We start from the raw sequence: 13,635 nt of genomic DNA on the forward strand, positions 1-13,635 counted from the left end.
AATGCTGAATCAAAGTCAAAGCGCCAGCTAGTGGCCAGACTGAGTTACCCTGCTGTGAAAATCATCTTCCCATTTGTATGAATGTAACACGAGAAGTCAGAAACAAGTACAGGAATGCTTCAGATGTCATCCCTGGACAACACTGAGGTGCCAGTTGATCCTCAGAAGAGGAAAATGACCACCTAATGGAGCAAACCCTTGGACAGCTGCAGATGAGAGCGAGTGCACTATAGGAGTGAGGTTGCCGGGTGACGTGGTGGCAAAATAGGCCGAAGTGGCGCCAGAGGTGCAAGGGCCTTCATCGCTGCCGGTAGCTTTAATTATTAAACTCCCAATTTAATATTGGATTAATCAAATATTTATTTAGAAACAATTTATGTCTTAAGTTGAGTTTGCATTACAATTGAGTCATCATTCAGTCTTCATTGGAAAGAACTAAAGAACTTCTCACTGAAGAGGGTTGATTCAAACACCAAGGGGATAAACAGGAAATTGGTTAAACTAATGACTTTTAGTAAAGACTATTGGTCACCGAAGTTCAAACAGCTTACACTGTTTAGCTTCAGCATTTTTTTTACAAAAACCGTAAGTGGTTTAGTGGAACAAGTTTGCACACATATTTCTATTAAAACGAACTAATCCGGGATTCCAGTGCATTTTCTGATGAACGACAAAATTCCCTCACATTTCTTATTTTGTGAACAGCACCAATGTTTCTGAAGCCTCATTTCAGATCAACAGTGGTGAACCTGTCCTGACCCCCTACCCCTCCTCATCTTATCGGTGTTGTTGTTCCAGAAGAGTGTGATGTTGTGTCACATTGATAGAGGAGTCTTTCTGCTGTCATGCAGCCTCTCACACACCAAGCATGAGTGTGTGTAACTGTAGACTGCAGAACGTTGTTGAACGCGCTCAGAAACGTCTGGTATTTCCTGTCTCGCAGGCTGCCCTCCACACTGACGTCCACTGATATCTGAGCAGGAAATAAATACTAGTCTTCCCACATACAGGGGGCGCTGTTCACATGGCATTTCTAGCTGCTTTTAATCCCACATGTCCGATAGTTTGCCTGAGATTACCTTGATATCAAACCAGAGATGTCACGGAGCCATTAGTGTGTTTTCTTTGAAAACAAGTGAACAAGGATGTGTTTTCAAATGAATCCAACAGTTTCTGTCACATCTGGAAGATGATGATGATTAATGAAATAGACAATTCTCTGTCTAGTTTCCAGATATTTAGTAAAAATTACTCACTATGAAGCTGTTTATGATGCAAACATTTATGTTAAGCTTCAAGACATAGTTGTCATCAACCAGTAGGGGCATGAAGCCTGTCTATCTATCCATCCAGTAAATGGTGATGAATTCTCTGACTGAGATGTTCTCAGAGTGAAACTGACTGACAGTCAACTTCAGTTCCTCCAGTTTCCTTCTGAAATCTCCGCAGTACAAAATGCTGCCAGGATGCAGTGCACACACGCGCGCGCACACACACGGATCACATTGCAGTTCAGAAGCCAAGGAAGCTGTAAGTCTGAAACCTGGAAATGTTATGGGGTTGTGAGACTATAGTCTGATCCAGCTCATTTATCTTTACCCATTCACTGCTCTCATGGATCAAACCAGATTTTTCCTGAATGCCTGGTTGATGGATGAGTGTCACACTGACTTAGAGATCCTTCTGGATGTTGTATGGACCCTTTCATGGCCTATGTAATCAGTGACGTCACAACTGTATCTGGAGGCAAAAAGAGAGGAAAGTGCATAAAAACACTGTAGAAAAGAGCTATCTCAAGTGTTATTATGACTGAAAAATGTTGTCTTGTTGTGTGTTTGGGTGCCAGAATACGAGGAACAACATTCCTGGCAGTATATTATTATTATTTTTTTTTTTAGGATAACCGCTCAGAAGATAATGAAAACAATTCTAGCTGAATGCAATAAGATGAAAGGACTGGACCGAGATGATAATGAACTATTCTTGTGTTTGCAGGTAAGATAAATGGAATGTTAAGTGATTGTTATCAAGTCCAAATAAACCAAATTGTACATTAAAGAGGAAAATGTCAGATATATAACGTTACCTTTATCAGTGCATTAGCAAGCAAATAAATGCTAAAATTCAGACCGCAGCATGCAAAGATCGGGGCGTAAGTTGATATTTTTTATTATTTGAATGTGTCCATTTATGACCCTTGTAAGCATCCAGCAATTTATATGCTTTGAATTTCTTTTTGCTGTACACACATGGTGTCTCGATTAGGTACGTGTAGATGTCTGGCCACTCCACTATCGCCAGTCCAAAAAGATCTTCATGCCACTCCCATATGGTGTATGGATCAGCCAGCCTGCATCCATCTAATTTTCTAAAATAGCTGTCACGGTCTGTAGAGTGAGTGTCTGTACATATTCAGACAGTTCCGAGACTGAACCACGTGCTTGAAAACCCTCCGTTTACTAAAATGCCACTGAAAATTGTTAGCTGCCACTTGATAACATAGCTTCGAGCCCTCACTTTTGCCTCCAGGCTAAGCTCTGCTCACCAAAAATGTCGCAATGTTTGCGAACTTTAAAATGGTCTAAAGAACCTGAAAGTGACATATAATGTTTTATCTGTCTTATCTCCATCTCATCTGGGTAGCAGGCAGCACCAGGTCTGTCCTGGTGGCAGGCATCATCTTTCAGAATAAGACTCTGAACGATTCATAATTTCTCACAAAAAGCCATAATTCAACATTACAATTTCTCTGGGAATTATGAATTATTTTTATTTCCTTTCATTTTGTACCATATAATGTGTTTAATGACACATTTTAAAGCGCAAACTTATGCAGTAATGCAATTTGCTCTATTAAAAAAGAAGCTTTATGGTTCTTAAATGCATGCTGGGGATGTGGCTCAGTGGTAGAGTGCATGCTGTGCATGTCTGTGCTCCCGGGTTCAATCCCCGGCATCTACAGCCCCAAGGGAGACAGAAGCCAGTAATCTCTGAGGGCCGGTTCCAAGCCCGGATACATGCAGAGGGTTGTGTCAGGAAGGGCATGCTGTGTAAAACATGTGCAGACAGAACGTGTGAATACATCCTACAACTTCCATATCAGGGCAGACGGAAGTGGATGATTCGCTGTGGCTTCCTGGAAGGAAAGAAGATGTTGCCATTGAACCAAACCTTAAAATGAATCCACAGAACAACGTTGTTCTGTGAGCTTACCTCCTTCCTGAACTTTGTAGTGGATTATGTGATGACCTGCAGGTTTAGAGTTGAATTTTCTTTCTTTTATTTGTTTATTGGAATGTTGTTCATCCTCCTTATTAAAGTTTCAGTTAATTTTACTAGCAGTTTTTTGTCCACCTGGCTCCAATGATTACCACACCTGCTCTTTATTTAGTTATTTTCTCCCTTGTATTTATACTCTTTTGCCCTTTGCCCCCAGATCCTAACCCTCCCTCGTCTTCCCAGTCCAAGTTTTTCTCCCCGTCAGTGTTCATAGCATTTCTGCTTGGTGTTTTCTTTCTTACTTCGGACCATGTACTATTTTACCCTGGTGTTACTTTGCAGGCAGATGTAGAAAACGTTCTTCTGAAATGAAAAACATTTTCTATATCCGCCTGTCTCCGTCATCATCCTGTATATGGGCCCTTCCTGCTCACCACATAACATATAAATACAAATATACAGTTAAGGCAAAGTAAGTAGCGTTGACACCTAGTGTTTCAAATTAGAACTGCAATCAAAAGAGAAAAACACAGAGTGTTCTTCCTCCCTCAGACACAGAGGAGGACACAGCAGTCGGATAGACAGTTTTGTCCATCTTCTGTGTTGATTACACGTGTAATTTGCTCTTGGCTATCCTTAGCTATCCTTATCTATCCTTATCTATCCATTGCTTGATGCAGAAGACAGAGTAATACCACTGGAAATCATGGGGGCAGTGCTCAGCAGAATAGCTGACATGCGACCAGTAAAAGAAACAAACCAAAGAATAAGATCAGGAAGGAAACAACAATACATTTAACCTCTTTTGCTCTCATCTAAAAATTGGCTTATCACTAATCAGACCTGCCAGCACTGAACCTCAGCTGCTGCCATCTTGTGTTTTAGTTGTGCATGTTTTTTTTACAGTACTACTTTGTAAGCTGGATAGTTTTAGGCTAATAATATTGATGCTTCTTACTCTGCATCTAACATGTTTTCACCTACTTTACTGATGTGCATGATACTCATATTGCTGCTTTTACATTTTTACTAACCTTTTTGTTGCTGCATGTGCTTATAATTATGCTGCTTTGTCTCATATTGCTTCTCTGTTGCTGCTGCTCTGTAATGGTCTAACACAGCTTTAATACTGCTGTTGTATTTTATTGTTGTATATTGTTTAGACCATTTTATGTTTTACCTAGGGTGGCACTGTACAACTGGCCAACAGGACTACAGATGAAAACTAGCCCTTTGATAATTCAGACATATTACAGGTTTACTGTTGTTATAATGCACTGTCCTGGCGGACAAACGAACAAACGCAACTGTAAAAATTGCAGAAGCTTTTGAAGAAAGGATATGCTAGTATTTTAGGGCATGTCGGGCTTATGAAAACTACTTCACAAAGGTCCAATATCGCTGTCTGAAACTGATGTTGGCTTGTGGGAATAATCTGTAATATTAGCACTGCCCACTAGTGGAATAATTGCCTTAACAACCATGGCAACACAAAAGACATGTGGAAGTATGATGGTGATGCATGATAACGTTTTAAATGGATGTCGCTATTTCTGTATGTAAGGCAGCAATAATGTGACTTAGGCCTGCTTTGTTTATCTTTTTGCTACCCATGAACATCACAGATGTGCAAGTAACATGTTCAGAAATGTAAGCTGAGAATGGTCAATAAATGTGCAGTATCCACAGAAAGTCTGGAATCTTAGCTAAATGCTCAGGGAGCAGTTACCCATCTAAAATCACAATATTCTGCCCAGTTGCATGGGTTTGATTGATAAAAGACATGTCAGTTCTAGGGATGTGCAGTCGAAATGGCGCACAAAGTTGACAGATTTTTTTTAAAGTTGAGGTTTTGTTTGGAGGAGTTATGTCATTGTGCAGATGTGGTGAGGTTTACAGCGCTGTGTTAAAAAAACATGGCCCCTACAAGGGCTGGCAGGCAAAAATGATGCACACCGAAGGGGAAGGGGGTTGTTGGAGCTGAGGATGTCGCTGTGAGAAACCTCCTGTTTAGCAGGGAATGTTTTTGCTACCAGCTTTAGCAGTGAACACAACACAGCTCTGCTAGTTCCAGCAGAGTCCCACACTGCTTCACCACAACTGGGTAGAGTGAAGGAGCTAAGCCTGAAACTAGCTGCTGCTAGCTGCTGGGTAGAGTGAAGGAGCTAAGCCTGAAGCTAGCTGCTGCTAGCTGCTGGGTAAAGTGAAGCCTGAAGCTAGCTGCTGCTAGCTGCTGGGTAGAGTGAAGGAGCTAAACCTGAAGCTAGCTGCTGCTAGCTGCTGGGTAGAGTGAAGGAGCTAAGCATGAAACTAGCTGCTGCTAGCTGCTGGGTAGAGTGAAGGAGCTAAGCCTGAAGCTAGCTGCTGCTAGCTGCTGGGTAAAGTGAAGGAGCTAAGCCTGAAGCTAGCTGCTGCTAGCTGCTGGGTAAAGTGAAGGAGCTAAGCCTGAAGCTAGCTGCTGCTAGCTGCTGGGTAAAGTGAAGGAGCTAAGCCTGAAGTTAGATCCAACTTTACTCAGGAATAATCACCTCTGGCCATCAGTGTGGAAGCAGAAAGTTTAGCAAGTGATTCTGTCAGTTTTCACCAATAGTGGAGGAGCATGACCAAAATCATCTTTCTGTTGCTAAAACCCCTGTGTGTGTGTGTGTGTGTGTGTGCATGCAATATATACAATATATGCATGTCTTTGGACATGCATGTTACATGCAATTGGCGCTCTAAATTCCCCCTAGGAGTGAGTGTGAATGGTTGTTTGTGCCTATTTCTGTTGGCCCTGTGATGGACTGGTGACTTGTCCAGGTGTACCTGCCTCTCACCTGCTAAAATGCTGGAATAGGCTCCAGCTTACCCGCAACTCATAATGGACTAAGTGGTAGATAATGAATGAATGAATGAATGAATGAATGAATGAATATACATATATATGTACATAAATAAAATTTAATTACATTGTTTTTGACAATATGATCCATTCTGTTGGGTCTCTAGATGTCTCTAGACACCAGAACATGAAATGAACCTCATTATGGAGAGCATTTACTTTGGGAATGCATGCTCAGCTTTTTTCTGAAAATGCTGACAGAGCTTCACAGGTTAAAGTGTTACCTGACAGGAGTATCAGTGGTTGTGGTCCAGGTGTTGGGGTTAGTAGTGAACCTGTTCCTGCCAGGTGTGTGCTGGTTTCCTGAGTGAGGCCTTTGTAAACACTGCTGGATCTTTAGCAACAAGATCCGTGTGATAATCCCTCTGTATTAAAACGGTTCTTAGTCAGTAGCAGCCAGCTCATCGTATAGCTAATGCTCTATCCTGAGCTTAAGCTAAGAGTGCTAATATTGACATCTTAATTGCGTTTCCTGTGTAAGATTGTTAACCTTTTGATGTGACCCAGTTCAGTTAGTGGTTAGTCTGGCTGCAGCCAGACTGAGCTAATTTAAACTGCAGCAGTTGTTGGTGGCAGCAGCAGTTGTTAATATCTGATCCCTGATCAGCTAGTTTACTGTAGTCAGCCAGCCTATAAATACTACGTCTTCTGGCTTATGCTAAACACTGCGCTCAGTCAGCACTGTGTTATAAAAGCAAACACGAAGCTCATCATGGAGCTCGTCTTTAAAACTATTAAAAGTCTGAGTCATATTTAGAAATGGATAACATAGCAAAATAAATCTCACTTCCATAAGCACAGATGATGCTGCAACCTGAACTGATGTCAGATTATCCTTAATTTTTCACTACTGAATGGGGGCGGATTAACAGACACCTGCTCGTGTTTTCTGCTCACGCCACCATGCAGACATGTTGCCGCGGTTACCAGATTGAGATGCAACTGAACCAGTACCGCAGAAGGGGACAGAAACCAGTTCATACTGGAATAAAATGTTGTGACTACCAATTAACTGAACCACTCATTTAAAAATGAAAATCATCTTTTTAGTCATCATCACTCAAATAATTTCCCAACCTGCATAGGGTTCACAGTGGCTATAGGAGTCCCTTCAAGAAACCCTGAAAGAGCTCTGTGCTCAGGTCTAGTTTCCCTCCAGTACTCCCATTCATCAGCTGTGAATCAGAGATGAGCCATGAAGAACACCTGCTGGGTCAGAACAGAAACTTCCTTTCCAGATAAACAGCCTAAAGGAATTAGATTCTGATGAGATACCACGATGGAGTATGACCCTCTCTCTCAGGCTTCGTGTTTTTATCAAGCTGTGACAGACTGATGATTAAAAACATTGACTTCTCCATTCATGTTCTTTTGAAAATAAACTTGAAACTAGTTTAGAGAAGAAGCTATAAACATGCTGGAAACTTTCAAATCCGTGGATCTCTCCACAGTTACGCTCTGCCAGTGAAAGACGCCTAGTGCTCCCACCACAAGGTGGCGCCACATCAGTAGCTAGACTCTTCTCCTCTGTTGTTCCCCGGTCGTGGAACCATCTACCAAACTCCGTCCGATCCGCAGAGTCCTTATCCACTTTTAAAAGCAAGCTAAAGACTCAGTTTAACGAGCATTTCCACACTTAGCTTAACTCTTCTACTCAGAATGAGGTAGAAAGATTTGTCCAGATCTTTGGTTCAACCAGGTACTGAAGAAGCTGCTGGACTTATGCCAAAGTTGATGTTGTTTGATAAAATCGTGAAGTTGTGTTTAAACAAAATGACTTATAAAAAACTACAAAAAGCTTTATATATACATATATATATATATATATATATATATATATATACATATATATATACACACACACACTGCCTCTAGCACTACATGACAGCACATGGGTCCAACTGGATTCCCAGCTTTTGACCACCACTTAATGATGACATCTGATCTTGTTTGAATTCGTGCTTGTGTTGTTCTTACTCTCAGAAATAAGTTGCTTTGGATAAAACTGTCTGACAAATGACGGTAGAATAGAATGTGGATAAATTAAGAGGAAAACATCTTCTGAAGTTCATTCACAAACCAGAATCCTAGAAAACAGGTCCAACAGAACATGTGACATTTGATCTGTGCTCACTCCAGCCCTCAGAAACACAGCTTCACACCTCGGTATTTCTAAATCCAAGACTGAAAACATCCGATAGTTCAGCCTTACCTTCTTCTGTTGTTTCCTCCAGAATAATCCCAGTAAACACCTGAGTGTGAGTAGCCTGACTTCCTGTCTGTGTTCAGACTGTTTCACTGTCCATCCACCGTCTTCTGCCTCGTCTTGCATTGCCTCTCCGAGTGAAACCGGAGAGGTCAGGTAGTGTGTCATCACACACACACACACACACACACACACACACACACACACACACACACACACACACACACACACACACACACACACACACAGAAAGCCACATGAGTTCCCACCAGAACTTTTTACATTGAAGTAGAAACATAATAACTTCACCACCATGTCTGAAATGTGAATGTTGACATTAAACCTGGATTTATGTAATATGGTGCACATTGATGTAGAAATCAATGTGAAATATCCATTTTTAAGTCAGAAAACAAGCTTGTAGAAATTAACACAATAGTAACAAAAAATATAATTATGTAGTCTTTAGGTTTTTGTATATTTTTAAATACTTGAGAGATGTGAGTCAACTGAAGGTGTGATGTTGACCCATCTGGAACTGGTCCTGTAAATTTGTATTCCTTCTAAAGGTACCAATGATCTTAGTCCCGAAACCTTTAAGTATCCTGAAGAGGTATAATCAGTGGTGACAACAGGCCTGATGGGAGTAACCAGCGGCATCTCCAGCTTTTGAGGACACCCTAATATATATATATATATATATATATATATATATAATTTTTTTTATCTGGTTAGGAGAAGAGAAAAGAGCTCCCACCACCAACAAGGTGGGTTGGGAATTGGCATTTTTTTCTCAATGACTCCCCCTGAATCAGCTCAATAACTAAAACAGCTTGGAGAAGGAGCAAAATGCAATGCACTGGCCACTCTGGCTCTTAATCCCCTATGGAGTCCATCCAGTAGAGGGGAAGAAAGGAAAGTATTGGACCCAGTGAAGGGAGCAAAGAGCTACTGGATTTTGGCTTTCCATGTTTTGGAGAGTCTTTGCAGTTGCAGACATTTAGGTTTTTTTTCACAATGATTTAAGCAGAAATTTGGTACATACCCTGTTTGATGAGTGAAAATTTAGCACACATCAGTAATGGACCCTGGGATCACAGGGTGTTTCGGCCATTATCCCTAGACACCCTCACCCAAGGGAGGCCCTGCCGAGGTTGATAAACTCCGGAGTGTGTCCCATGACCAATTAGGTTTTGCTGTTTTGCCTTATTTGAGAAGGATCTAGGTGGTTTTGGATTTAGTTTTTCAGGAAATGTTGGCCCAGTATCGTGTGAGTTTTTTTCTTCCTCAGGATGTTGTACCTGTGCTGGGTGAATCTGGTCAGCAGAGTGTTACCAGTTTCACCCACGTACTGGATGCCACACACCTTGCAGGTAATTAAATAAATGCAGTTTTTTGAATGTTGGTTCCCTCTTCCTTCAGACATAAAAACATTCTTGTTGTAGTGACTGCATAACCACTGACGATGCTGGAAAAATTGACCCAGATTTCTGGTTTTGGGGTCACAGAGAGGTTTCACCTTAGCCCTGATAAGATGGTCCTTTAAGTTCTGGTTCCTCCTAAAAGCACCAATCATTTGGTGATCTTTTAGGAGCCCAGCATTCTGGAGCAGGTCCTGGAAGTTGTTCCTGAGCACACGGACCAGTTTCACTGAGGGGGGAGAATAATTAATTACCAAAGGTAAGATGGGATTAACATTAATTGGTTTTGTTTGCAGGAAGGATCTGAAGCACCTTCTGAGGAAAGAGCGACAGTACCCTCTTTTGGCCAAAGAGTGAAACAGCACCCTGGTGGCTGCAGCAAAGTCAGACTGCTGTGTGCAGATCCTGTTGAACCTCAGCAGTTGAGACTTCACCAGGCCAGCAATGACCAAGATGGCGCCGCGAACGGATGCCCTGGTGCTTAGGTGCGCATTGTTTTGTCTGTTTTTGTGCGTTAACTGTGTGTCTGGACATTCTTCTGGGTACTTTTACACCAGAGAAGAGCTTTTGAACATTAGGACAACAACACCAGTGGATCTATTTCCAGTTTTTGTCGTATCGGCGGCAGATTTAATACAGACCTTGATCCGGAGAGTGAGACGTCGAAAGAGAGGGAAGCGAGCTGGTGTGCTCGTGCGACTACGGCGACGTGGATTACGCACGCCCTTACCTGGAATTTTCCTGTCCAATGTGCGCTCACTTAGGAATAAAATAGACGAACTAGCACTGATGAGGAGCACGAACAGAGACTTTTATTTATCCTGTGTTTTGTGCTTTACGGAGACGTGGCTGTGTGAGGAGGTCCCGGACTGCGCGTTACAGCTGGAGGGATTCCATCTTCTCCGCGCGGACAGACAAGCAGCTCTCTCCGGCAAGGCAACAGGTGGAGGTGTCTGCTTCTACATCAACAGTGGCTGGTGTACGGACATGACAGTGATCGCTCAGCACTGTTCTCCCTCTCTGGAATATTTTTTCATTCACTGTAAACCGTTTTACTCTCCGCGGGAGTTTGCCTCATTCATACTGGCCGCTGTTTACATCGTGCCAGACGCGGACGTGCACGTAGCTCAGTGTGCACTTGCGGACCAGATACTGTGCATGGAGCGGACATACCCGGACTCTCTCATCATTGTTCTTGGGGACTTTAATAAAGCCAACTTGAGCCAAGAACTTCCCAAATATAAGCAGTACATTAAATGCCCGACCAGAGAGGAGAACACATTGGACCATTGTTACAGCACGATCAGCGGAGCTTATCACGCAGTGCCCCGCGCTGCACTCGGTCTTTCTGATCACGAAATGATCCACCTGATCCCCGCGTACAGGCAGAGGCTGAAACTCTCCAAACCGGTGGTGAGGACAATAAAACAGTGGACCAGCGAGGCTGTGGAGGAGCTCCGCACGTGTTTGGAGACTACAGACTGGGACTCAATGAGGGCTGCCACGGACAGTTTGGATGAGTATACGGACACTGTGACCTCATATATCCACTTCTGCGAGGACAGCATTATACCATCACGCACCAGGGTGAGTTTCAACAATGACAAACCCTGGTTTACTCCTAAACTCAAACAGCTGTGGCTAGAGAAGAGGGAGGCCTTCAGGAGTGGGAACAAAGACTGCTACAAAGAGGCTAAATACAGGTTTAGCAGGGAAGTGGACACTGTTAGATCACAGCACTCTGAGAATATGCGACAGGAAATCTCAGAGAACGACCCGGCCTCAGCGTGGAGAAGACTTAGGCAAATGACCAACTACAAGCCCAAAACCCCCCACTCCACTGACGACCTGCGAACAGCCAACCTCTTAAATGGATTCTACTGTCGCTTTGATGGACCATCAGGCAGCCCTCACACCTCCACCAGCCCCAGTCCCAACAACAACAAAGACTCTTACCCCCCCTCCTACCCCGCCTCAGAGGAGAATGCATCATCAAGGACTTCCACAACGCCCCCCTCCTTCCCCACCCCCACAACCTTTTCCATTGGGGAAGAGCAGGTGAAGAAGCAGTTCGAACGTGTGAACCCCCGGAAAGCCCCCGGCCCAGACGGTGTCTCTCCAGCCACCTTGAGACACTGTGCAAACGAGCTGGCCCCAGTGTTTACGGACATTTTCAGTGCCTCACTGGAGGCGTGTCACGTGCCGGACTGCTTCAAAAATTCCACTATAGTTCCTGTCCCCAAGAAGCCAAGGATCACTGGACTTAATGACTACAGACCTGTGGCACTGACCTCTGTGGTCATGAAGTCATTTGAGCGCCTGGTTCTGTCCCACCTCAAATCCCTCACGGCCCCCCTCCTGGATCCCCTGCAGTTCGCCTACAGAGCCAACAGGTCTGTAGACGACGCCATCAACATAGCCCTGCACTTCATCCTGCAGCATCTGGACTCACCGGGAACCTACGCCAGGATCCTGTTCGTGGACTTCAGCTCTGCCTTCAATACCATCCTCCCAGACCTCCTCCAAAACAAGCTGTCCCAGATGAACGTGCCTGATCCCATCTGCAGGTGGATCACTGACTTCCTGACGGACAGGAGGCAGCACGTGAGGCTGGGGAAGAACATCTCGGCCTCCCGGACCATCAGCACTGGCACCCCCCAAGGCTGTGTACTTTCTCCTATGCTCTTCTCCCTGTACACCAACTGCTGCACCTCGAGCCACCAGTCTGTCAAACTTATTAAGTTTGCGGACGACACCACCGTTATTGGACTCATCTCTGACGGGGATGAGTCTGCCTACAGGATGGAGGTTGAACGTCTGGTGTCCTGGTGCAGCTACAACAACCTGGAGCTGAACGCCCAGAAGACAGTGGAGATTATTGTGAACTTTAGGAAGCACACAGCCCCACTCCCCTCCATCATCCTGACTGACATCCCCATCACCACTGTGGACTCATTCCGCTTCCTGGGTACCACCATCACCCAGGACCTCAAGTGGGAGCCCACCATCACCTCTGTCATCAAGAAGGCCCAGCAGAGGATGTACTTCCTGAGGCAGTTGAAGAAATTCAACCTGCCAACAAAGACAATGGTGCAGTTCTACACAGCCATCATTGAGTCCATCCTCACTTCTTCCATCACCGTGTGGTACGCTGGAGCCACCACCAGGGACGTACAGAGGCTACAGCGTATCGTGCGCTCTGCTGAGAAGGTGATCGGCTGTACTCTCCCATCTCTCCAGAACCTGTACGCCTCCAGGACACTGGGCCGTGCGGGCCGGATCGCAGCCGACCCTTCTCATCCTGGTCATGGACTTTTTGAGCCACTCCCCTCAGGCAGAAGGCTACGGTCCATCCGGACCAGAACCTCTCGCCACAAGAAGAGTTTCTACCCCTCTGCTGTTGGACTCATGAACAAGAACTCTAGGCCATAAACGCTCTGTCTCAGTCACAGGACCTGTGCTTCATGCAAAAAGAGACAAACATACCAAAGCTACTTTACTGTCACTTTAGCATACTTTCTGGATTATGCTCTAATTCCATACCCATCCTGTATATTTTGTAATTTTGTGTTAAAGTGTAGAGACTTTATTTTGTTTTAAAATTTTTATTTTATATTTATTGCATGCTTAAACTTATAACTTATATTGTTTTTATGTCTGCACCAAGTACCGCAGCATTTTCCTAATGATGTGAACCTGTTCACTCATATGGCAATAAAAAACCTTTCTGATTCTGATTCTGATTCAGCAAAGGTGTGTTTGGGGTGGAAACTGGTTTTGTGTAAGAGGGCATGAGTGTCTGTGGGTTTGAAAAAAAATTTAATGTCCAGTCTGTGGGTCTGTGGGAAATTTGGTCCTTTATATGTGGTTGTGTCTAAGAAATCTATGGTGAGTGTGTGTGTGTGTGT

At 43.9% G+C, this 13,635-nt stretch overlaps 1 long non-coding RNA gene across 1 annotated transcript; it reads right to left on the minus strand.

Moving 5' to 3' along the window:
- Positions 1-923: 923 nt before the first annotated feature.
- LOC121633913 lies at positions 924-11,324 on the minus strand. The gene is made up of 3 exons (XR_006009140.1): positions 10,177-11,324; positions 7,574-7,575; positions 924-936 (listed from the first exon to the last, which is right to left on the minus strand). It is a non-coding gene; the product is annotated as an uncharacterized LOC121633913 (long non-coding RNA).
- Between the last annotated feature and the right edge of the window lie 2,311 nt (positions 11,325-13,635).

This window comes from Melanotaenia boesemani, chromosome 2 (assembly GCF_017639745.1).
Source record: "Melanotaenia boesemani isolate fMelBoe1 chromosome 2, fMelBoe1.pri, whole genome shotgun sequence".
NCBI lineage: Eukaryota > Metazoa > Chordata > Actinopteri > Atheriniformes > Melanotaeniidae > Melanotaenia > Melanotaenia boesemani.